A 26,850-nucleotide genomic window follows, 5' to 3' on the forward strand; every position below is an offset into this window, starting at 1 on the left:
GTAGGTGGCATGCATTGAAGGTAAGAGGGGGTAGGTTCAGAGGGGATGTGAGGGGTGAGTTTTTCACTCAGAGTCATGGGTCCTGCAATGTGCTGCCTGGTATGGTGGTAGAGGCAAGTTGGAAGCTTTTAAGAGATGTTTAGATAGGGACATGAATATGAGGAAGAAGGAGGGATATGGCCACTGAGTAGGTAGGAGGGATTAGTTTCGGGTTATTTATTTATTTATTAGCTGGTTTGGCACAACATTGTGGGCCAAAGATCCTGTTACTGTGCTGTACTGTTCTAAGTTCTATGTTCTATGAGGCCTGTAGTTAAAATAACGAGATCTTATTGAGCAAGCAGCCCTTGGCTTTGAGGTTTGGGTGTATTCTTCACTCCCCACATTTCCCTTTTTCAACTCAACTGTATTTCATTCTCATTTAACATTCACCCTTGCATCTCTTGCCGTGTGCATTATAAGTTACAATAACTTTTTATTTCTCTCATGGGCAGGTGCAACTTAATTTTTCTGTTCAACGGTCTTTCTCATGATTCAGGTGCAGGCTGGAATTAATTCTCTGTTTCATTCCATTCTGTCTCCATAAAACTTCGGTTAGTGGTTGAAAATTATATTACTGAATAATTTCTAATATTAGATTGAAATCTCTTTGGCTCATTGGTGCTCTAACTATTTCCAGTGCTGAAACCACTCGCATCCTCTGTTTCACGGAATCCTGGTTAACCCCTTCCATGCCGGACACAGCAATTCAGATTGACACATTCATTACACACTGTCAGGATAGGAATGTCGAGTCTCTCAAAAGTAGAGATGGAGGTGTATCAGAATCAAAGTCAAATTTCATCAGCTTATGACTTGAAATTTGTTAACTTAAACAGCAGCAGTTCAATGCAAGACATAATATAGAAGAATAAATAAATAAATAACAGGATACGTATATTGAATAGATTAAAAATCGTGCAAAAACAGAAATACTGTATATTAAAAAAAGTGAGGTAGTGTCCAAGGGTTCAATGTCCATTTAGGAATTGGATGGCAGAGGGGAAGAAGCTGTTCCTGAATCACTGAGTGTGTGCCTTCAGGCTTCTGTACCATGTACCTGATGGTAACAGTGAGGAAAGGGCATGCCCTGGGTTCTGCAGGCCCTTAATAATGGATGCTCCCTTTCTGAGACACTGCTCCCTGAAGATGTCCTGGGTACTTTGTAGGCTAGTACCCAAGATGGAGCTGACTAGATTTACAACCTTCTGCAGCTTCTTTTGGTCCTGTGCAGTACCTCCCCTATACCAGACAGAGATGCAGCCTGTCAGAATGCTCTCCACCGTACACCTATAGAATTTTTTTAGTGTAATTGTTGACATGGCAAAACTCTTCAACTTCCTAATAAAGTATAGCCACTGTCTTGTCTTCTTTATAACTATATTGATATGTTGGGACCAGGTTAGATCCTCAGAGATCTTGACACCCAGGAACTTAAAACTGCTCACTATCGTATGTGTTCCTTTGTCTGACCCTTCCTGAAGTCTACAATCACCTCTTTCGTCTTTCTGATGTTGAGTGCCAGGTTGTTATTGCAATACCACTCCATTATTTGGCATATCTCACTCCTGTATGTCCTCTCGTCACCTCCTGAGATTCTACCAACAATGGTTGTATCATCACCAAATTTATAGATGGTATTTGAGCTATGCTTAGCCAGACACAGTCATTTGTATATAGAGAGTAGAGCAGTGGCTAAGTACACACCCCTGAGGGGCACCAGTGCTGATTGTCAGTGATGAGGATATGTCACCAGTCCGCAGAGATTGTGGTCTTCCGATTAGGAAGTCGAGGATCCAGTTGCAGAGGGAGGTACAGATGCCCAGGTTCTGCAACTTCTCAATCAGGATTATGGAAATGATGGTATTCAATGCTGAGCTATAGTCGATGAACAGCATCCTGACAATGCTTGTGTTGTCCAGGTGGTCTAAAGCCGTGTGGGGACCCATTGAGATGACCAATTGTGCCACATCTCAGAGTGGGAACTCCACCCAAAGCAGTGAAAGGTTGAAAATGTCATTGAATACTCCTGTCAGTTGGTTAGCACAGGTTTTCAGAGCCTTACCAGGTACCCCATCTGGACCTTCCGCTTTGTGAGGGTTCACTCTCTTCAAAGACAGCCTAACATCAGCCTCAGGCAGAGATCACAGGGTCATCAAATGCAGTAGGGATCTTTGCAACTGTAGTTGTATTCTCTCTTTAAAGGGGGCACAGAAGGCATTGAATTCATCCGGCAGAGAAGCATCACTGTCATTCATGCTATTGAGTTTTGCTTTGTAGGAAGTAATATCTTGCAAACCCTGCCAGAGTTGTCGAACATCCAATGTTGCCTCCAACCTCGTTCAAAATTGCCTCTTCACCTTTGAAATGGCCCTCTGCAAATCATACCTGGTTTTCTGGTACAGGCCTGGGTCGCCAGACCTGAATCCCACAGAACTAGCCCTCAGCAGACGATGTATCTCCTGGTTTGTCCATGGTTTTTGGTTTGGGAGTGTACAGAAAGTCTTTGTGGGCACACACTCATCCACACAGGTTTTAATGATATCAGTAACAACTGCAGCGTACTCCTCCAGGTTCAAGGAGGAATCCCTGAGTACAGTCTACTCCACCGATTCAAAGCAGTCCTGTAGGCTTCCATTCCGTCTTTGTCCTCACTACAGATGCTGCAGTCTTCTGTTCCTGCCTTACTCAGGGAGTAGAAGTACAGCCAGGTGATCAGATTGCCTGAAGTGAGGGCATGGAATAGCACAGTAGGCATTCTTGATGGTGGTGTAGCGATGGTCCAGTGTGATGTTTCCTCTGATATTGCAAGTGAGCTGTTGACGGTAATTGCTCAGTGATTTTTTCAGACTGGCATGGTTAAAATCTCCCAAAACAATGATGAAGGTGTTAGGATGCGCTGTTTCATACATGTTGATCCCATTGCTCAGATCATCTAAAGCCTGATTGATACTGGCCTGAGGTGGAACATATACCAAAATGACCACAGAGAACTCCCGTGGTAGGTAAAAAGGCAGCACTTACTGCTAGATATTCCAGGTCGGTTGAGCAGAATTGGGACAGCATTGATATATTTGTGCACCAAGAAGAGTTGATCATACTCCACTACCTCTGCTTTTGAGAGGCTCTATAGATCTATCCTGACGGTGTCTAGTAAACCCATCGATCTGAATCACTGCATCCGGTATGGAAGGGGTTAACCAGGATTCCGTAAAACGAAGGATACACATGTGTACGCCTCATGATCAACTCCTCTTGGTGCACAAATGTATCAGTGATGTCCCAATTCTACTCACTAGGCCTGGAACACCTCATAATGTAGAGTTGTCCGTTTTACCTGCTGCGGGGGATTTCAGTGATCATTTTGGTGGCGATGTACGTTCCACCTCAGGCCAATGTCAAACAGCTGCTAGACGGTCTCAGTGATGTGATCAGCTGGCACGAAACAACACATCATGAGGCCTACCCCATCACTTTGGAGGATTTTAACCAGGCCAGCTTGAAAAAGTCACTGAATAATTATCATCAAGAAATCACCTGTAGTACCAGAGGTACACTGTATCACTGTTACATCACCATCAAAAGTCCTATTCCATGCCCTGATGTTAGAAAGTCTGGTTACCTGGCTGTACTTCTACTCCCTGAGTAAGGCAGGGACTGAAGACTGCAGCACCAATAGTGAGGACCAAGAAGGTCTGGACAGGGGAAGCACAGGAGCACCTACAGGACTGTTTTGAATCGGTAGACTGGAATGTATTCAGGGATTAATCTTTGAATCTGGATGTGTATGCCACATTGTTACAAAATTCATTAAATCCTGTGTGGGTGAGTGTGTGCTTTCGAAAACTTGCTGTACATTAGCAAACTAATCGCCATGGATGAACCAGGAGCTGAGGGCTAGATCTGAAGTCAGGTGACCCAGGTCTGTACAAGAAAACCAGGTCTGACTTACAGAGGGCTATTTCAAGAACGAAGGAACGACTCCAAGCGAGGTTGGAGGCGACATCGAATGCACGTTAACTCTGGCAGGGTTTGCTGGTCATTACTTCCTCCAAAGCGAAATCCAACATCATGAGTGGCGGTGATGCTTCACTACCAGATGAGCTCAATGCTTTTTATGCCTGCTTTGAAAGGGAGAATATAACTACTGCTGTGAGGATCCCTGCTGTGCCCGGTGACCCTGTAATCTCTGTCTCGGAGGCCGATGTCAGGCTGTCTTTAAGGAGGGTGAACCTTTACAAGGTGGCAGGCCCTGATGGAGTACCTGGTAAGGCTCTGAAAACCTGCACCAACCAACTGCTGGGTGTACTCAAAGATTTTTTCAGCCTCTCATTGATATGGTCAGAAGTTCCCACCTGCTTCAAAAGAGCAACAATTATCCCAATGCCCAAGAAGAGTAGTGTGAGCTGCCTTAATGACTATCGTCCAGTAAGACTCACATCTACATTGATGAAATGCTTTGAGAGATTGGTCATGGCCAGAATCAACTCCTGCCTCAGCAAGCACCTGGACCCGCTACAATTTGCCTGATAGGTTTATAGCAGACACAATCTCAATGGCTCTTCACACATCCTTAGATCACCTGCACAATACAAACACCTATGTCAGGATGTGGTTCGTTGACTATAGCTCAGTGTTTAACACCTTCATTCCTTCAGTCCTGATCGAAAAGTTACAGAACCTGGACCTCTGTACTTCACTCTGCAACTGAATCCTCGAGGTCCTAACTGGGAGACCACCAATTGTGCAGATTGGAATATCTATTCCTCACTAATGTTCAACACTGGGACACATCAGGGGTGTGTGCTTAGCCCACTGCTCTACTCCCCTGTACTCATGATTGTGTGGCTAAGCATAAGTCAAATGCTATCTATAAATTTGCTCATGATACAACCATTGTTGGCAGAATCTCAGATGGAGATGAGAGGGCAAACCAGGAATGAGATATATCAGCTATGTTGAGTAGTGTTGCAGCAACAACCTTGCACTCAATGTCAGTAAGACCGAAGAGCTGAATGAGGACTTCAGAAAATCTAAGACAAGGAAACGTGAACCAATCCTCATAGATGTGTAAAGGGGTTTCTTTTTTTTTCTTTGGTACTGTTTGGAAAGGGTTTCTTTGTTAAAAGCAGGAATGTTTCTTTGTTGCGAGAGAGTGCTGGAAGCTTGTTTGTTACAATTTACTGATAACAAGAATGGTATTCCTTTGTAAACCAAATGGGGATTAATGTTCTTTCTTCTGAGTCTGTAAGCTTTGGTTGATGGGCTTTTGGGCAGATCGGCGCGAGGGGGTCGAGAGAGAGGACGCAATGCTGTAAGTTGGGCGAGGATCGGACCCCAAGCAGGGGTCCGAGGCCAGGAGGTACTCCGAGGAGGGGGGATGAAGCTAGATGTGCTTGGTTGACCACTCGGAGGGTCCTGACCTGCGAGTCGAGGAGTTCGGAGGGTCCTGAACTGCGAGTCGAGGAGTTCGGAGGGGATCGAATGGTGGCCAGAAGACTTCAGAAATTGAGCTCCAACAGTTGTGCACGAAGTGGTTTGGACTTTAATAAGTTTGGCGCCTTTTCTTTATTTTTTTTCTCTTCATATATACTGTATCGTTATTAATCACTTAGTTATAGTAACCTTTATAAATTGTACTCATTTAATCGCTTATGGTGTACTGTCTGTTTTTGGGCGAGGCGGGGACATCACACAGCATCCACACCAGCTGATTACCCAGTCTGGCGGGGCCGAAGGCTGCTCAGCCTAGACGAAACGAGCTGAGCGAGCCTGAGGCGATCCAGGGGGTTACAGATGGATCAGAATTGGAAAGAGTGAGCAATTTCAAGTTCCTGGATGTCAAGATCTTTGAGGATCTAACCTGGTCCCAACATATCAATGCAGCTATAAAGAAGGCAAGACAGTGGCTATACTCCATTTGGAGTTTGAGACTTAATTTGTCAACTAAAAACACTCAAAAACTTCTATAGATGTACCATGGAGAGTATTCTGACAGACTGCATCACTGTCTGATATGGGGGAAGGGGTTGCAGCTTCACAGGGTACAGGATTTAAAGAAGCTACATAACATTGTAAAATTACTCAGCTCTATCATGGGTACTAACCTCTGTAGTATCCAAGGTACTTACAAGATGCTTCAGAAAGGCAGTGTCCATTATTAAGGACTCCCATCACCCAGCAGGTAGGAGGTACAGAAGCCTGAAGGCATATACTCATTAATTCAGGAACGGCTTCTTCCCTTCTGCCATCAAACTTCTAAATGGACATTGAACCCGTGAACACCACTTCACTTTTGTATTATTTCCGTTTTTGCTCTACTATTTTTAATTTAACTGTTTAATATACATACATATGTATACTTAATACAATTTATTTATTTATTATTCTATGTTCAACATGTATTGTACTTATGCCACTAAGTTAACACGTTTCACAAGTAATTCTGGTAATATTAAACCTGATTCCGATTCTGATTCTGATTTCAAAATGAACAATTCAGAAGCTTGAATTATGTCCGTTTCTATCTGTTTGCAATTGGATACATATTGACATATATTTATATTGCTGGATGCATTTAAAATTAGCTAAACTGGAAATTTTACAGCATCTTCAATGGAAAATTATTAAAATCTACACTTGTTAGGCCATTACATTCAACTTTAATCTAAAGAAATGAGATTTTTATTATCATTGCCAAAATTATCTCAAAATCAGCAGTATTGAATTTCATTCCAAATTTAGAACACCCAGATAAAATATAATTTAAGCAGTACATTAAAAAAATAATCTATTTACTCTAAATGTCTGATATAAACAGAATGTTTGTCATTTGTAGAATCATCAAACCTTATAATAATATAACACAAACTGATATCATTCAGATCCTTGCATTGCTCTTTTGTAGAGCAGTCATGTTTATCTCTCCTTTTCCTCCAGAGACCTGTAATTTTATTCCAGTGTTTCTCCAATTATCTTTTTCAAGTTACAATTTAAACTACTCCTATGACCTTTTTAGGAGTGTACTCTAAATTACACTAACGTGCCATGGAAAATAATTTTGCTCATCTACCCTCTGGTTTTTTTTTGTCAAGTATTTTAAATCTATGTCATCTGTTTGCTGAACCTTCTGGTACTGAAAATAATTTATAATATCAAAATTGTTCATTGATTTTGCACTGCTTGATGGAGTACCCTCTTAGCATCATAAGGAGAGCAACCCAGGATCTTTAATCTCTACCCATGACTATCATGTCCTCTTTTAGTAAATCACCCCTAAACTCTGCCTTAGACCTTGAAGATCTTCTTGAATGTGGTATCCAGAACTGAACGGAACAGTCCAATTAGGACCTCTGCTGCTGTGATGAGGCCATACTCAGGTTGGAGGAGCAACACTTGATATTCCATCTGGGTAGTCTCCAACCTGATGGCATGAAAATCGATTCCTCGAGCTTCCAGTGATTGCCTCTTCCCCTTCATTCCCCATTTCTGTTTCCCTCTCTCACCTTATTGCCTTACCTGCCCATCACCTCCTCCAATGCTCCACCTCCTTCCCTTCGTTCCATGGTCTTTTACCCTCTCCTATCAGAATCCCCCTCCTCCAGCCCTTTATCTCTTTCACCAATCAACTTCCCAGCTCTTTACTTCACCCCCTCCCCCTTTCCCAGTTTCACTACCATCTATAACCTTGCACTGCTTCTTCTTCCCCCCCCCCCCCCCCCCACCTTCTTACTCCGACTTCTCATCTTTTTATCTCAGTCCTGATGAAGGTCTCAGTCTGAAATGTCAACTGTTTACTCTTCTCCATAGATGCTGCCGGGCCTGCTGAGTTCCTCCAGCGTTTTGTATGTGTTGCTATGGAGAGAAACTGATTACTTTGGCAGTGATTACTACATCCAACAACTAAATTTGTGTCCCTGATACAGATACAGTAAATAGAGCTGTTGAAGTCTCCACAAACCATTGTCTGTAACTGGCGATCAAGATTAGATTAGATTAGTTTTATTCATCACATGTTCCTCCAGCATTTTGATAGATAGATAGATACTTTATTCATCCCCAAGGGGAAATACAACATTTTTCCAGTGTCCCATGCACTTATTGTAGCAAAACTAATTACTTAAGTATTTAACTCAATATAAATATGATATGCATCTAAAATCACACTGCCCAAAAAGCATTAATAAATAGCTTTTAAAAAGTTCTTAAATAGTTACTAAAGTGCATTGAGTGATAACTTAAGCTCAGTCCTAACCCCGGCACTTTAACATGTCTTGCCCCTGGTGGTTGAATTGTAGAGCCGAATGGCGTTGGGGAGTAATGATCTCTTCATCCTGTCTGAGGAGCATTGCATTGACAGCAACCTGCCGCTGAAGCTGCTTCTCTGTCTCTGGATGGTGCTGTGCAGAGGATGTTCAGGGTTTTCCATGATTGACCGTAGCCTACTCAGCACCCTCCGCTCTGCCACCGATGTCATACTCTCCAGTTCTGTGCCCACGACAGAGCCCGCCTTCCTTACCAGCTTATTAAGACGTGAGGCGTCCCTCTTCTTAATGCTGCCTCCTCAGCACGCCACCACAAAGAAGAGGGCGCTCTCCACAACTGACCAATAGAACAACTTCAGCATCTCACTAAAAACAATGAATGACGCCAACATTCTGAGGAAGTACAGTCGACTCTGTGCTTTCCTGCACAGGGCATCTGTGTTGGCAGTCCAGTCTACCTTTTTTGTGTGTGTTGCTTAGGATCTAGCTACAGTTTGATAAGGACTGAGCATAACATCCTTGCTTTCGAATGTGCGCTGCATGAGCTCAACATTTTGAACCGAAGCTCTGACTTCCGAAAGGACGTCGTGGTCCAGAATGCGCTGACTGTCAGCCGATGAGTCGGGTAAGCTGCTGAATATGCAGAATTGCACCTTCGACCTCTGTATGGGGCTGTATAAGATGATGAGAGGCATTGATTGTGTGGATAGCCAGAAGCTTTTTCCCAGGGCTCAAATGGCTAACACGAGGGGGGCATAGTTTTAAAGTGCTTGGAGGTAGGCATGAGGCGGATGTCGGAGGTAAGTTTTTCACACGGAGAGTGGTGGGTGCATGGAATGCACTGCCAGTGACTGTGGTAGAGGTGGATTCAAAAGAATCTTTGAAGAGACCCTTAGATAGGTCCATGGAGCTTAGTAAAAGAGAAGACTATGCAGTAGGGAAATTCTAGGCAATTTCTAGAGTCAGTTACATGGTCAGCACAACATTTTGGGCCAAAGGGCCTGTCATGAGCTGTAGATTTCCATGCTCTATGTTCTAGACTCTATGTATCTCCATACTGAAGTTAGTAATTAGCTAGAGGTAGAATGCTAGCATGTCTAAGCTCTAATACCTCCCCTGGATTCCTCACTGAGCTGAGGAGATCCTGCTGAGCCGTCAGCCTGACTATACTTAATAATATCTATTCAACTTCAAACCAGCATAGCTGGAGCACCTAGCGTGTCCTAGTCATTTGAATGAGTTTGCTAACTTTTATTTAAGTAAGTGCAATGGTGATGCAGTGGGAGAAATCCAGAGGCCTGGACTAACAGTCCAGAGACCTGAGTTTGAATCCAGTCATGGCTCCTACAGAATACAATTTCAATGAACAATCTGATTTTTTTTGAGGGGAGAAACTGCAACCCATCTTAATGTTAACCTCAAGCATTATCAGATTGTATTAAAAGCCCAAAGTCTTTAAGGATGTCCTTCAGGAGAGTAAATCTTCCAGCCTTACCTGGTCTGAATTCAGATCCAGTCCACATGGTTGACTCTTTAGTGTTCTCGTAGGCCAACTGTAGGTGGCCCACCTCACCTTAAAGGCAGACACAGGAGACTGCAGCTTCTGGAGTCCCGAGCAATAAACAACAAAAAAAAACTAGAGGACCTCAGCTAGTCACGCAGCATCTGTGAAGGGAAGTGACCATTGATGTTTCTGGTCAAGGCTTTGTACCTGGACTGAAAAAGAGAGTGGAGCTAGCTCCTATTGAATATGAGGGGCTGGAGTGGAGCAAGAGCTGGATCCAGGTGAGGTAGGGTGATAAGCAGATGGGGGGAGGGAAGAGTGAAAACAGTCACAGAAGGTGGGAAGTGGTAGTGAGGTGGAGCTGATTTATGTACTGAAATACAACTCAGAATAGGCCCTTCCGGTCTTTCGAGCTGCACCACCCAGCAGCCCCCTGATTTGATCTGAGCCTAATCACGGGACGATTTACAATGATCAATTAACCTACCAACTGGAACAGCTTTGGACTGTGGGAAGACACTGGAGCACCCTGAGGAAACCCACACGGCCATGGGGAGAACGTACAGGAACTGAACCCGGGCGATGGTACCGTAAAGCTAACCACCGCACCATGGTACTGCCATGATAAAGGGCTACAGTTGATAGAAACTGATAGGACAGGAAGGTGGAGCGTGGAACCAGATAAGGGAGATGTGGTGGGCAAATGGGACCAGTAAGAGTGGACACAATGGGAGGAGTGTGGACGACTGGGCTCAAAGGCAGGTAGGACTCTCTTTCCTTCTTGAATAGTGATGAGACAGCCTACAGAGGAGAAGTCAATGCCCTGACACAGTGGTGCCAAGAATACAAACTCCCCCTCGATGCCAAAGTAATGAAGGAGTTGATCATGGATTACAGGAAGAATGGAGACAGGCTATCCCCTATTGACATCAATGGGACTGTAGTTGAGAGGATGAGTAGTTTCAAATCCTCAGGACTTTCTACAGGAGCACCATTGAGAGCATCCTGACTGGCTGTGTCATTGCCTGGTCCGGGAGCTGTACTACCCTCAATCACAGGGCGCTGCAGAGAGTGGCGCGGACAGCCCAGTGCATCTGTGGATGTGAACTTTCCTCTATTCAGGATACTAATGGCAGTAGGTGTGTAAAAAGGGTCCAGAGGATCATCAAAGACTCCAGCCACTCAATCTAAAAACTATTTCAGCTCCTACCATCTGGCAAACGGTATTGCAGTATTAGGGCCAGGACCAATAGGCTCCAAGACAGCTTCTTCCACCAGGCCATCTGATTTATCAATACACATTGAGCTGATTGTGCATTAATGTGATTGTGTATCAGACTGTACATATAAACAAAACAATTATGGACACAAACTTAGTGTTTGGGCAATATCCTCCCACATCTCCATTCTTCACTGCTTGTATATTACAATGGAGACACAACATAAAGATTTTTAACTCCCTCATGTTGTGAGATGGATGTGAGAAATAAAATAAATTCTAATTCTAATTCTAGTTTCAGTAGCTTGGCCTCAAAAGCCCTCTGTGATGGCCCATTACTCAGGCCCACCTCCATCTGCCTAAAGGATTTAGTCTTCATTTTATACATAAATATCTTTATTCCCTATGCTGAGACTGTGACTCTTCATTCCAGACACCACAGCTGGGGGAAACCTTCTCCCTGCATCCAGTCTGTCCAGCCTTATGAGAAATTTATGAATTTAAATGAGAATCTTTCACAGCATCTCAGTTTTATTGAAGACAAGCCGAGTTACTTAATCTCTCTTCATATGACAGCACCATCATCCCAAGAATAAGTTGTTTTACATACAGCACTGTGTAAAAGTCTTTGACACACATATATTGCTAGGGTGCCCAAGACTTTCGCACAGTGCAATATTTGTCAAGGTGGAGCAGAGAGCAAGTTTGTAAAACTGGCAGGAGCAAAAGATGTTGGGAATGGCGAGGGCGGAGTGCCACAAGAAGGGTGTGGGACAGGTGGCAGAGAGGTAGTGCTGGGGTGGAGGGTGGCATGGGTGCAGACATACCGTGAGACACCAGGCAAGGTGACTTGATTCCAAACAATTGGTTTATTGATCATTACAGAATGTCTCTCTGGTGCTTCCTGCTCCCTCCTCTCTCCCTGCACCCCTCCCACTCTCAGTCCACGGTAGAGACCTATATGAGAATTCTGGTTTGTCATCACTCATATATCTCATGAAATTTGTTTTTTTTTGAGGCCGAGGTATAGTGCAATACATAAAGTGTATTGACCTCCCACATCATGAAGACCCTGGAGAGACTTGTTCTAGAGCAGCCCCGGCCTATGGTTAGGCCACACTTAGACCCCCTCCAGTTCGCCTATCAACCCCGACTAAGAGTTGAGGATGCCATCGTCTTCCTGTCTACGCCCACCTGGACAAGCCAGCGAGCACTGTGAGGGTCATGTTTTTTGACTTCTCCAGTGCGTTCAACACCATCCGCCCTGCTCTGCTGGGTGAGAAGCTGACAGTGATGCAGGTGGATGCTTCCCTGGTGTCATGGATTATTGATTACCTGACTGGCAGACCACAGTACATGCACTTGTAACACTGTGTGTCAGACAGAGTGGTCAGCAGCACTGGGGCTCCACAGGTGTCTGTCCAGTCTCCCTTTCTCTTCACCACCTACACCTTGGACTTCAACTACTGCACATCTTCAGAAGTTTTCTGATGACTCTGCCATAGTTGGATACATCAGCAAGGGAGATGAGGCTGAGTACAGGGCTACGGTGGGAAACTTTATCACATGGTGCGAGCAGAATCATCTGCAGCTTAATGTGAAAAAGACTAAGGAGCTGGTGGTGGACCTGAGGAAAACTAAGGCACCGGTGACCCCTGTTTCCATCCAAGGGATCAGTGTGGACATAGTGGAGGATTACAAATACCTGGGGATACGAATGGACAATAAACTTGACTGGTCAAAGAACACTGAGGCTGACTACAAGAAGGGTCAGAGCTGTCTCTATTTCCTGAGGAGACTGAGGTCCTTTAACATCTGCCGGGTGATGCTGAGGATGTTCTACAAGCTTGTGGTGGCCAGTGCTATCATGTTTGCTGTTGTGTGCTAGGGCAGCAGGCTGAGGGTAGCAGACGCCAACAGAATCAATAAACTCATTTGTAAGGCCAGTGATGTTGTGGGGGTGGAAATGGACTCTCTGATGGTGGTGTCTGAAAAGAGGATGCTGTCCAAGTTGCATGCTATCTTGGACAATGACTCCCATCCACGCCATAATGTACTGGTTAGGCACAGGAGTACATTCAGCCAGAGACTCATTCCACCAAGATGCAACACTGAGCGTCATAGGAAGTCATTCCTACCTGTGGCCATCAAACTTTACAACTCCTCCCTCAGAGTGTCAGACACCCTGAGCCAATAGCCAATATTTCCACTTGGCATGATTAACTTATTATTATTTAATTATTTATGGTTTTATATTGCTATATTTCTTCACTATTTGTGGTTGGTGTGGCTGTAACGAAACCCAATTTCCCTCGGGATCAATAAAGTATGTCTGTCTGTCTGTCTAAAGTTACTACAGTATTGCGCAAAAGTTTTAGGAGCCCTAGCTACAGAGTATATGTGCCTTAGACTTTCCCACAGTACTGCATAGAAATAAAATTGCCTCAGATAATTAACTGAGTCTTAATAAAATAAAATGATTCAACAATATTTATATCTGGTTAATTGAGACATATTGGGACCAATATATTTTGGCCCAATTAGCTGAAATTTCATGGAAATGTTAAAAAGGCATAAAAAAAAGATAAACTACCACTTAAATGAGTAAGACATTATGTATTTAAATGAAATACAGAACAAGTTATTTCACTACCAATATTACTACAGTGCTATAAAACTGTGCATAAGTTCCTAATCATTATCAGTGGAGGAATTCACCCCATGTACGCTGTGTGTGTTGTTTTGATTAATAGACTACTTTCATAAAATGCTGTCGATGATTGTATCCTACAAGTCCTGACAAAGGGTCTCTGCCTGGAACGTCGACTGTACTCCTTCCCGTGGATGCTGCCTGGCCTGCTGCGTTCCACCAGCATTTTGTGTGTCTTGTTTTCTATAAATCTTCCTTTCCATTGCAACATTCAAGATGATTATTGATACCTTCAAATTCTTCGTAGTTCCTAACTTGTTGAAGTAGTGAAATCATTTCAATTCCACTCCCGGCTGTTGGATATGTGGAAACTGAGCAGTTTCACCCACTGACAGATAGCATTATAGCCATGGCACTGTGATCTCTTAGTTTGTTCAATAGATGTGAAAATACAGACTATTCTTTAGCTGCACTGAAGACATGGAATCTGTTTGGACTAGATGACATTCAGGAGACCAAAACAGGCAAGAATGGCTCGGCCCATTGCTGAAGGATGTTGGTGATACATTTGTGCCTTTCAGATAATCCTGGAGGTTTCCTTGTCATTTTATTTGCTATCAATGTGAAGATTGTTAAACTTGCTGACTTAATTTCATAACCCAGTTCAGAACGATTTGAAGTCAATTTTTCTAGATTACAGGAGACTTAAGAGACTAAGAAATTGATTCTTCCAGCAAACTGTTTATTACTTCTAGGTGAAAATTGGACTATCAAGTAAAGACTTTCATGGACCAAGAAAACATATTTGTTGATGCCTTTGTTTTGGTGGTAATGAAGAAATGTACAGCTCACGAAGGGAATAAAGAACAGAATAGAGATGACATCTTTAATATTATGCACGCTGCCTGTGGATCCATCACAAAAACCTGGTGAGGGAGCCACAGGCACTTAAATCATAAACACTTGGAAGACTGCAGATGCTGGAATTTCGAAGCAACACACACAAAATGCTGGAGGAACTCAGCAGGTCAGGCAACATCTATGGCAATCTATAGATAGTCGAAATTTCGGGCTGAGACTCTTCTTCAGGATTGAGAAGGAAGGGGAAAAATGGCAGAATAAAATCGCAGTCAGAGGGGAAGGAGGTTAGTTGGAAGGTGATATGTGAAGCATGGTGGGGGGAAAGGTCAAGGGCTGGAGAGAAATTCATCGGATAGGAGAGTAGAATGGACTGTAGGTGAGAGGGAAGGAGGAAGTTGCACCAGGGGTGAGAAAGGGTTAGAGTGCCAAATAAAGAGGGGGGGGGGGTGGATTTGTTTGCCAGAAGAAGAAATGGATGTTCATGCCATCAGGTTGAATATTAGATGTTGCTCCTCCATTCTGAGGATAGCCACATCTTGGCCCAAGAGAAGGCCATGGACCAGCATGTTATTGTGCACTCTTCTGATTCTCTTTTGCTTTCTTCCTTCAAGGTAAGGCTGGTTTAGAGTTAGAAACAAAGTGCTTCGTTAATTACATACAGCTTCAATGTGTTGCTTTATGCTACGTTATTAATGCCCTCTCGGATGGTATAATGCCCCATGTACATCCCTAGCCTCTGCAAACTGTTCTGCATTATGATTTGACACTGCATGTGTGTGTTCCTACAATGATCTGTCCCTGCATGATGAATGAAGTAAGAGGTTTTTGCAAACTCATCACAACAAAAATTGGGTTGGCAGAGAATATGTCTGTGGGGGGGGGGGGGGGGGGTCTAAGCACAGATTACATATACAGAATTTCGTACTTAATTATGAATAAGAGGGTTTTGTTCTATGTTATGGTACAAAAATCAGGATATTTAGAGTTCTATGTATTAAAATAACCCTTTATGGAATGCTAAAAATATACAGTACAGACACTCCTGTACTTAACATCACTTTACATACTGTATATAATTAATTTATGTGCATAAGCTATCTGATGTATTTATATTTATTGTCATTTTTATTATTGGGTTCATTATCCTATTTTTTTATATTGAAATGGCATTAAACAATCTTGGATCTTCAACTGGCAATACTATTCAAAACTTCAAGCATTACTTTCAAAATACAGCTTTAATATTCAAGTTAATCTCCTTTTATTTTCACCCTCATTTAAATCTTAGAAGTCTATCCTGTAATAAGGTTTTTAACAACATGCCTGCTGCATTTCCTGACATATTTAAAGCTTCAATTGTCCAGTTCATTTTTACTGCATAGAACACAATACAGTTGGTCCCCATCCCTGGTTAAGGATCATCTGAGTCCCAGTCAGAAATTGACACGTACAAACAAGCTGGAGGAACTCAGCAGGTTGGGCAGCATCCGTTGAAAGGAGCAGTCAATGTTTCGGGCCAAGACCCTTCGTCAGGACTGAAGAAGGAGGGGGCAGGGGCCCTGTAAAGAAGGTGGGGGGGGGAGGGGGGTGGTGCAGGTGAAAAATCAAGGGGTCAGGGAGGGGAGGTAGGGAGGGGATAGGCAGGAAAGGTGAAGAAGGAATGTAAAGGGAAAGCACTATGGGTAGTAGAAGAAGGCAGAATCATGAGAGAAGTGATAGGCAGCTGGAAGAGGAGGCAGAGTGAAAGTGGAATGGGGGAAGGGAGGAAGAGGCAATTACCGGAGGTTGGAGAATTCGATGTTCATACCAAGAAGCTGGACACTACCCAGATGGCACTCTCCATTGGCTGTGCATTTCCATCACTGCTCCTGACAGTCAGCTAGTTATGTGTCTCCTGCATCCTCTCTCTAGCTCCTGCCTATCACCTCTACATTCTCCCGTAAGAGTCAAAGGTCATCGAGCTGTGGTTCCAGTTCCTTAATATAGACTATTGTAGATAGGTACAGTGGTGGAATGGACATAGTTGGTCAAAAGCCTTGTTTCGTGCTGTGCAGCTCTAAGACTCTGAAAAGGAAAAGCACTCACCCAGTGCTACATTCAAATTCAGATCTTCAGTCCACTCTTCTTACAACCACTGTTTGCTGCTTGCAGTCTGAACGTGAGTTCAATATTCTATTATAATTTCCTTTGTACCTGTTGATAAGCACTGGATGTTTGAGCGATTGATCCTGTGGGTAGATGGCCATATACAAACATTTCTCATACATTAGAGAGTTCTTAATCACAAAAGCCTTGTAATGGATAAGAAAGGTTAAGAGATACAGGTCATGGCAAATGGGACTAGCTTAGATGGACATTTTAGTTGGTGTGGACTTGTATGAATCTATGGTTCCATGTTGAAAATGAACCATTCCTCTTTCATAATAATAAAATATAGAAAGTGATTATTCCCTGAGGCACAGCCTTGGCTGGAATGAAAGCTATTTGCATATGGAATAAAAATTAATGAAAAGTCAGTCTTACATTAATTTATAATTGTTGGGTTTTCATTTTGAATTGCGAAAAAGAAATACAATAAAATCGTTTTGAAAAAGGTTGATTTTTTTTTAAGATTCAGTCATTTGACATGTTTGGATTAATTTTCTAATTTGAATATACCCTGTAAAAGTGTAAGAAATGGTTTGAATTGATTAATCAGGTTGCATGCTGATACTGTATAAATAACACAAACCAATGGACTAAATAACACAGCTCTGATTAGGATGATTAGCTATTATAAATGATCAACAGAAAGGCATCTAGCATTAAGTATGGTTGCAGAATTTTAGTTCCTGACATATCCTTTCTGCATCTAATATCTGGTCACCTCAAATGGTTATAAAACTCTGCAAAGTTGGAACTGCTAATTTCTGAGCATATGTGATTGTTGAAAAAAATATCCACTATACAGATACAATACAAAGTCAACATTCAAAAAATGTATTATCAAAGTACATATATGGCACCACAAACAACCCTGAGATTAATTTTCTTGTCAGCATTCACAGTAAGTATAAGAAACATAATAGAAATAACGAAAGGCCACTCCCAACAGGACGGACAAAAAACAACTGTGTAAAGGAGAACAACTGTGCAAATACAAGAAGAAAAAAAAGTAATAATAATAAATAAATAAGCAATAAATATCGAGGAATGAGTTGAAGAGTCCTTGAGAGTGAATTGTGGGACTCGTTCACTGATGGGGTGAGTAAAGTTAAGTGAAGTTATCCCTTCTGGTTCCTGATGAATGAGAGGCAATTACTATTCCTGAACCTGGTGATGTGGGTCCTGCGGCTCCTGTACCTTCTTCCTGATGGAAACACTTAGAAGAGAGCATGGCCTGGGTGGTGGGGATCCTGGATGGTACTTTTCTGTGACAGCGCTCCAAGCAGATGTGCTCAATGGTAGAGAGGGCTTTACCCATGAAGGACTGGGTTGTATCCACTGTTTTTTGTCAGACCTTCCAATCAAAGGCATTGTTGTTTCCATAACAGGCTATGGTGCAACTAGTCAATATACTCTCCACCACACATCTGTAGAAGATGTCAGCGTCTTAGATGACATGCCAAATCTTCTCAAACTTCTAAGAAAGCAGAGCCACTGGCCTTGCTATTTTTCATAATAGTCCATGCTGGACCCAGGACAGTTCCTCTGAAAAGATAATACTAAGGAATTTAAACAACACACACAAAATGCTGGTAGAACACAGCAGGCTAGGCAGCATCTATAAGGAGAAGCACTGTCGACGTTTCAGGCCGAGACCCTTCATCAGGACTAACTGAAAGGAAAGATAGTAAGAGATTTGAAAGTAGAGGGGGGAGGGGAAAATGCAAAATGATAGGAGAAGACCGGAGGGGGTGGGATGAAGCTAAGAGCTGGAAAGGTGATTGGCGAAAGTAATACAGAGCTGGAGAAGGGAAAGGATCATGGGACGGGAGGCCTCGGGAGAAAGAGTAGGGAGTGGGGGAAGCTCCCAGAGGGAGATGGAGAACAGGCAAGCAACTAAATATGTCAGGGATGGGGTAAGAAGGGGAGGAGGGGCATTAACGGAAGTTAGAGAAGTCAATGTTCATGCCATCAGGTTGGAGGCTACCCAGCCAGTATATAAGGTGTTGTTCCTCCAACCTGAGTTTGGATTCATTTTGACAGTAGAGGAGGCCATGGATTACATATCAGAATGGGAATGGGACATTCCCAGAATGGGCCTCCTGTCCCATGATCCTTTCCCTTCTCCAGCTCTGTGTGTGTTTGTGTGTGTTGTTTGAATTTCCAGCATCTGCAGATTTGCACTAAGGAATTTAAATTTGTTGATCCTCTCCACCTCTGATCCCTTGATGAGGACGTGCTTATGGATCTCCGGATTCCTCCTCCTGAAGCCAATAATCAGCTCCCTGGACTTGCTGACAATGAGTGAAAGGTTGCTATTGTGGCACCACTCAGACGGATTTTCAGATTCCCTCCTAAATGTTGATTTATCACTGCCTTTGATTCAGCCTATGGCAGCAATGTCGTCAGCAAACCTAAATATGGCATTGGAGTTGTGTTTAGCATCCCAGTCAGAAGTATAAAGTGAGCAGAGCACACAGGGTTAAGCCCATAGACTTGTGCTGATAGAGAATGTGAAGAAGATTATTATTGCCTATTTGACCGAATGGTGCCTGTGCAAGTGAGGAAATCAAGGTTCCAATTGTACAAGGAGGTATTGAGGCCAAGGGCTTGAAGCTTATCGATCAGTTTTGAGGGGCTGGTATATTGAATGCTGAGCTGTAGTCAATAAAACATGATGCATGCACCTTCACCGTCCAGATGTGCCAGGGCTGAGAGAAGAGCCAGTGAGATAATACCCGCTGTTGACCAATTGTGACAGCAGGCAAATATCCACAAAATGCTACAGTCTTATAATAAGCTCCTTTTCTTTTCTTTCTTTCTTTTTCAATCTTTTTATTGAGTTTCATATATATATAAGAAAAAACATAACATAATAATGAATAGGTTATAAATACAATAGACTTGAAATTACATTAGTAATAGGATAATAATATCTTATTGAACATCAACAAAAAAAAGTACATTAATCAATCAAGTCTATATAATTATATATGAAAAAAAACAAAAATAATCATCAAAAGAAAAGGAAAAAAAAATTGAAAATATATAAAAGAGAATATATATTGAAAAAAACTCTAAACTAAACTAACATGGGCAATAATAACAGTTTATAAGTATATGATAGTGTCGAAAAAAAACTCCGGAACTCCATACCTGAACACGAATAAGAAGAGAGAAGGTCTGAAAAAGGCCAAATTAATTCATATAAAATGTCGAATGAACGGTCCCCAGGTTTCTTCAAATTTAATTGACGAGTCAAAAATAGTGCTTCTAATTTTTTCCAAACTCAGATAAGAAATAGTTTGAGAAAACCACTGAGACGTGGTAGGAGGATTTACTTCTTTCCAGTTTTGTAATATAGACCTTCTGGCCATTAATGTTACAAAAGCAATCATTCGTCTGATTGGAGGGGAAAGCTGATTACCATCCTCATTTGGTATACCAAAAATTGCAGTAATAAAGTTAGGTTGTAAATCGATATTCCAAATTGAGGAAATGGCACCAAATATGTCCTTCCAATAGTTATGTAAAGTGGGACATGACCAAAACATGTGGGTCAATGAAGCCACTTCTAAATGACATCTGTCACATTGAGGGTTAATATGAGAATAGAATCGAGCAAGCTTATCTTTAGACATATAAGTATGTACAATTTTAAATTGTATTAAAGCATGTTTAGCACATATAGAAGAGGAATTAACCATTTGTAAAATTTTTTCCCATTTATCTGTTGATATATTGTATCGAAGTTCTTTTTCCCATTCTTGTTTAATTCTATCTGATATTTCTGGTTGTATCTTCATAATCATGTTATAAATAAAAGCTACTAATCCCTTCTGACAAGGATTAAAGGTGAAAATCAAATCTGAGAAATTCAATGGAGTTGAATTGGGAAAAGATGGTAGAACTTTATATAAGAAATTTCTAATTTGTAAGTATCTAAAAAAATTAGATTTAGGTAATTTAAATTTGTTGGAGAGTTGGTCAAAAGACATCAAAGTACCTTCAAAAAAAAGATCACGAAAACATTTTATACCTTTCCTTTTCCATATGCTAAAAGCTTGATCTGTCAATGAAGGTTTGAAAAAAAAATTAAGTAAAATAGGGCTATCAAGAACAAAGTTTTTCAGAGTAAAAAACTTACGAAATTGAAACCAAATTGAAACCAATATGTTTAATAACAGGATTAGATATCTGTTTATTGAATTTAACTAAATCAGCAGGAAGAAAAGAACCAAGAACGGAGAATATAGAATATCCCTTTACCTCACTACATTCCAAATTTACCCACTGTGGACACAATGGTGAGTCCAAATCTAGTTTCCAATACGTTAGGTTACGAATATTATTCGCCCAATAGTAAAATCTAAAGTTAGGTAAAGCTAAACCACCATCTTTTTTAGATTTTTGTAATTGCCTTTTACTTAACCTGGGGTTTTTATTTTGCCACACAAATGAGGAAATTTTTGAATCAATGTTGTCAAAAAAAGATTTAGGAATAAAAATTGGTAAGGCTTGAAATAAATATAAAAATTTCGGTAAAATCATCATTTTAATAGTATTAATCCGACCAACTAATGATAGGAATAAGGGAGACCATCTTGTAGTAAATTGTTGAATTTGATGAAGCATAGGTAAAAAATTCAGTCTAAATAAATCTTTATATTTCCTGGTGATTTTTATACCTAAATAGATAAAGTTATCAGTAACAACTTTAAATGGTATCCTGTCATTCAATAAGGTTTGCGCGTTTAAGGGGAATAATTCACTCTTATCTAAGTTTAATTTATAACCAGAAAAACTACCAAATTGAGCCAACAAGGATAAAATAGTGGGAATAGACCTATTAGGATCAGAAATATATAACAGCAAATCATCAGCATAAAGTGATAATTTGTATAACTTCTCATTACGGGTGATACCAAAAATATTAGGAGATTCACGAATAGCAATGGCTAAAGGTTCTAATGCAATATTAAATAATAAAGGACTTAAAGGACAACCTTGTCTCGTACCACGAGATAATTGAAAAAAAGAGGATCTATAATTATTTGTAAGAACAGAAGCAACAAGTTTATAAGCTTCTTTTCTGTATGTCTATTGTTATTGAAATTTGAATTATTTTCAAGAAGCAGCATATAATAAATTAATAGTATACTGTATATTGAAGTCAACATCTGCTGCTGAAATCCACAACATAGGGAAAGGTTTTGTAAATAAGATATATACACTGTGCAGAATTTTGGATATTTACAGAACATGAAGGAAGAGAGGCAAACCAGGAGCACACTTGAAATTTGATGAGAGTTTCAGGCAGAGGTAGACTACAAGCGGTATTAAATTATAATGAGTCATATTTACATTATAGGTAGGACGTGGAAGCCTATAGGACAGAAGAAGATAGCATCGAAGGTTGTAGATTACAAGGAGACATTGCCAGGATGCAGAGCTGGGCTGAGAAGTGGCAGACGGAGTTCAAAATGGAAAAGTGTGAAGTGATTCACTTTGGTAAGTTGAATTTGAGGGATCTTGGGGCGTGTCCACGGATCCTTCAAAGTGTGGTATGTTGACCTTTATTAGTAGGGGACTGAGTTTAAGAGCCTTAAGATAATGTTGCAACCTCATAGGCTGAAGGCCTATAGTGTTCTGTGTTCTATGTAAAATGAAAAAATCTGGCCCTTTTAATTAATTAAATGAAGATTTCAAAGCTCAGCTCAGGGTCAAATATAAAGCCTGTTGTTCGAACCCCAGAAGTCGTCAGGGGTGATTTCTTTATTCCTTTATTGATATCTACCATTTCCATGTACTTATGTATGGAATGGTTGATCTGAACCATTCAATATCAGGCAGCTTGGACACAACATCAGTGGTCTACCCGAGCCAATAGAGGGCCTCATCTGGATGGCACTCAAACAAAAGCTTTTCACTGTATCTTGGTACATGTGATTATAGTAAATCGATTACCAGTTACCAGGGTTTGTCACAGGTGAACGGACAGCATCTCTGGGTGTCTATGAGTTGCTCACCTATACTGATGAGAATAGGGGGAAAGAAGTTCAAGGTTTTAGCCAAAAAGTGCTAGTAGCTATTTTTGCTTTCCTCAAAGTATGTGTGATAGTATGCATTTTTTAGCATTTTAGAGAGGAGGAAATATTTTTGTGCTATACGTCCAGATGTTAATGCTGGATACTCTCCTCCTGGTGCTCCTGGTGCTCCTTCTCCATCCCTTTCTCCTAAAGCCCACTCTCCTCTCCTATCAGATTCCTCTTTCTCCAGTCCTTTACCTTTCCCTCCTGCCTGGCTTCACCTATTACCTTCTAGCTGTCCTCCTTCCCACTCACTTCACCTTTTTCTGCTGGCGTCTTCCCTCTTCCCTTCCAGTCCTGAAGAAGGGTCTTGGCCCGAAATGTCCACTGTTTATTCATTTCCATGATTTCCTCCAGCATTTTGTGAGTTTTACTGTCCAATTTCAGTTGTCTAGTGCTACAGAAGTACCGAGCTAACTGGAAGAATAAATACTAATATGAAACAGGACATAAAAAATGTTCTCAACGAAAGGGTACAGATATTAGATAATTAGTTTTTGAAGACATCCCACACATTATTTACAAATAATAATTTTTAACTAAGGAAGGGCTTTACCTACTGTTACTGAATAATGTACTGGGAGATAAAATTTACACTGAGAACTGCAGAACTAAAGTTCTAGATAATATGAAATGAATGATATTACAACAAATATCATACAAAAATACATTATTAAAGAAGACTGATATATATTCAGAAATAGTTATCTATGCTCTCTGTTCAGGCATTTAGTGGAAGCACATAGGGCAAATAACTTTAGCCACCAATTTTCAAATCTGAATATAGACTATAGATTAAATTTAAAATGAAGCTCTGAACAAAGCCATAAATCACAGTTAATATGAGGACCAGGCAATGCTGATTAAAATGCATTTAGGTGTTTGTGATGTGAGTGCGAAGCGGGGTGTGTGAAATTTGTGTGTTGTTTAAAAGAAGCACGTGGATCATAAGTATGGATTTTAGCACACAAAATATTGTATTGCATTGAGCTGAGCAGACCTCTTGCTCCAAAAGGGTCTCAATATGATGCCTGCTTTATCTCATTTTGTTTGAATAAAGAGACTGCTTCATGTCTACCAGTACTTCTCTCCGGTGAACTGTTCACACAGCAACATTTGGGAGCTTCGTCTGGGATGCCTCTGCAACCCATTGTGTGGCCAGTGATCTGGGCAGTCCAAGTGGCTGAATACCTTTAAAATCAGCCCTCACACTCGGACCTCTTTGGGTCGGTGGCTGTAGGATCGCTAGGTACCACGAAACGACGGAGAGCTGAGCTGGTAGATATAAAAGTAGTGTGGGGTGTGTGTGCATATGTGTTTATGTAAGAGGCTAAACTTTGTGTGTTACTTTAGTGAGACGGGGTCACCAGTTGCGAAGGGTAGTTATTGAAGGTTCTGGATACCAGTGTATACCTGTTCCAGGAACTCTATTTTAGCACATGCGTTTGTAAGTGTGTGCGCCTTAGTGTAACAGGTAGATGCAAAGGAATACAGCAGGAATCATGAGTTTAGACACACACACGTGGCAGACTATGGAGTACATATTCTGCGGTTTTAATTGGGTACTGGTTAAATTGTACCCATCATTTATATTTTGCGTATCATGGCAATTAATGCAGAGATATTTCGGCGAGAGGTTTTACCCAGATATATCTGTGAAGGTGGCAGCTACTGAGATCAGGCAATGTCCAGTCAAGAACCATGACAACCCAAGCCACCCTTGACCTTGATTACGGCCATTCATAAGCCCAGGGGAGAAGCAGAGTTGCCCTCACTCAAAGTCACATGTGGGAATTCAGAATTCTGGCGCAAGCTGGAGTAAACAATTATAAGTTCACCAGATGCACCCTAAAGATATCCATGTGTTGGTGAAAGTGAAGTGCCCGAGGAATATGTGGTTCAATATGGCCCAGGGAGTGCAGGATGGTACATGGGTAACTACAGGGAGCACCAGCAATGAAGAGAGATATTGCTTCCTTAAAGGGGAAGTGAGGTAGTGACTGGGGGGACGTGAGAGTAACTGGGGAACGATAACGTCAGTGATTCAGAGAGGCGAAGAGCCAGCCAAAGAGTACCTTAACGTAAACATCGAGAATGTGAAGAGTTTTCAGGGTTGAATAATCTAGGGAAGGATGGCCAGTCTTCCTGAAAAAGCTGAAGGAAGGCCTGAGAGTCCATCAGGATGTTTTAGATCTGGGGATAGCGGTGGGATTGACTTACCCACACGATAGTATCGTGGGCCGGTGAGATAGACCAGAGGGGGAAGAGGAGTCATAAAGTGGCGGCAGTGAATGTAGCAGTCGGAGAGAACTTGCTTTGTGTGCCAGCAGCCGGGGCACGTAGCAAGGAACAGGCGTGGGAGGGTAAAGGAGGTGATTTGTGGCAGCTGTGAATTCTCAGACCGCGGTTGTAGGTAGAGCTCTGAGAAACAAGGACAGTATGAAAATCATTCTCCAAAGCAGGCAACTTCCAGAGGAGCAATTTCCGATTTGGCTGCTGACCAGATTATAGAACTTTATAGATGAAGTACTTTTTCTGTACTTCTTAAAATAAATTTTAAACCTAATCCTTTGACCACCTTATTTGGAATTGTTGGAGGGAAGATATCATTTTGAAGACATCTGGACTAGCACATTCTGGCTTCTATCTCTCTTACGGCTAGGAGGGGGCTCTTGTTTAAATGGAAGGGTGCTACTCTGCCTACTCACGCTCAGCGGTTACGGGATGTTACGGCATACTTAAACTTAGAAAAGATTCGTTGTTCAATTTCTGAATCTAACCAAGATTTTCAAAATTTGTGGGGACCGTTTTTGAATTATTTTCGAAACCTTTGATTTCCCGTTGAAGTACATTTGCTGGTTAATAGCATATTTCACTACCTGATAAGGTTTTTTTTCCTTTTTTGCTTTATCAAGCAGCTTCAGCTTTGGTAGTGGGTATAGATTTTTTAACAAATATATAAAAAAATTACTCATATCTCAACATACGAATTAATCTAATCTACATGAATATAGGGTAAGGAGTTTGCTAATGTGATTCAAATATAATGTATTTGGGATTATTTGGCTGCTGACCAGATTATAGAACTGGTGAGGTCAGACGAACGGCGAACAGCAGCCTCTGTTCCCAGCAGTGGTCATCTGCAGATGGACAGCAAATGCTTATTTGTGGGCCAGCAATGCAAAATGTTAGTGGATATGGGATTGTCATTATTAATAACTGATCTACTCTTGCCCACGACTGGGGAGGCAACTTACATTACCAGTACAGGAGGTGAAACAATGAGGGCAGAGAGAAGTCAGCCCCAGGTACCTGAGACTGAGGGAGTTCAGCTTCCTGTAGATTTTACGGAACACCCAAACAATGAAGGTACTATCCTGGGAATAGACACACTGAGTAAGGTAGGTGCGAGTATAGATTCAGGAAAAGGAGAATAAGTTGGGGAGAACAGGGACAGCAAACATGTGAGAACTGCAAAGCAGCTGACATGGGCCACAGAGAGACAAGGCGATGTGTGGGAATCATACCAGGATGTTCCAGTGGGAGGGGCCAGGCAGAGTCAGGAGTGGTTGGAAGGAGTGCAGCTGATTACAGTAAAGGCTCACCAGAATGGGGATAGGAAGGAGCAGAGAGGGAATAAGTGGGCAGACATCAGTGCGAGGAGCAAAGCAAAAGAACAAGAAGCAAGTGTGTGGGAAGAAACTACAACTGCCAATTTAGCAAGATTACATGGAGATGTGAAAGACCACTGTAGCTAGGGTGAAGTGCTGAAGGATCAAGCAAAACAACAGAAGCCCATTGCTGATCAGAGAGAGCCAGAGAGAGAGAGGAGATAGTCCTCCCACAGCCCGGTGACTAACTCATGGTGAGGGTGCTGCCAGAAAGGGCAGGGTTTGCTCCCAGATGAATCGGACCATAGATGGTTATTTTGACTGAAGACACTTGTGTCTCTGTGCATCTCGGTGAGGTAGCCAGTTGAAACACTGGACTTGGGTCAAAGCGTACGACTCGCCATCGTGTTGCCCCGACAGGCAGAGCAGGAGATCAGGTGTACCCAACAGCGGCGACAATGCAGAGAA

Source organism: Hypanus sabinus, chromosome 30 (assembly GCF_030144855.1).
Source record: "Hypanus sabinus isolate sHypSab1 chromosome 30, sHypSab1.hap1, whole genome shotgun sequence".
Classification (NCBI taxonomy): Eukaryota; Metazoa; Chordata; class Chondrichthyes; order Myliobatiformes; family Dasyatidae; genus Hypanus; species Hypanus sabinus.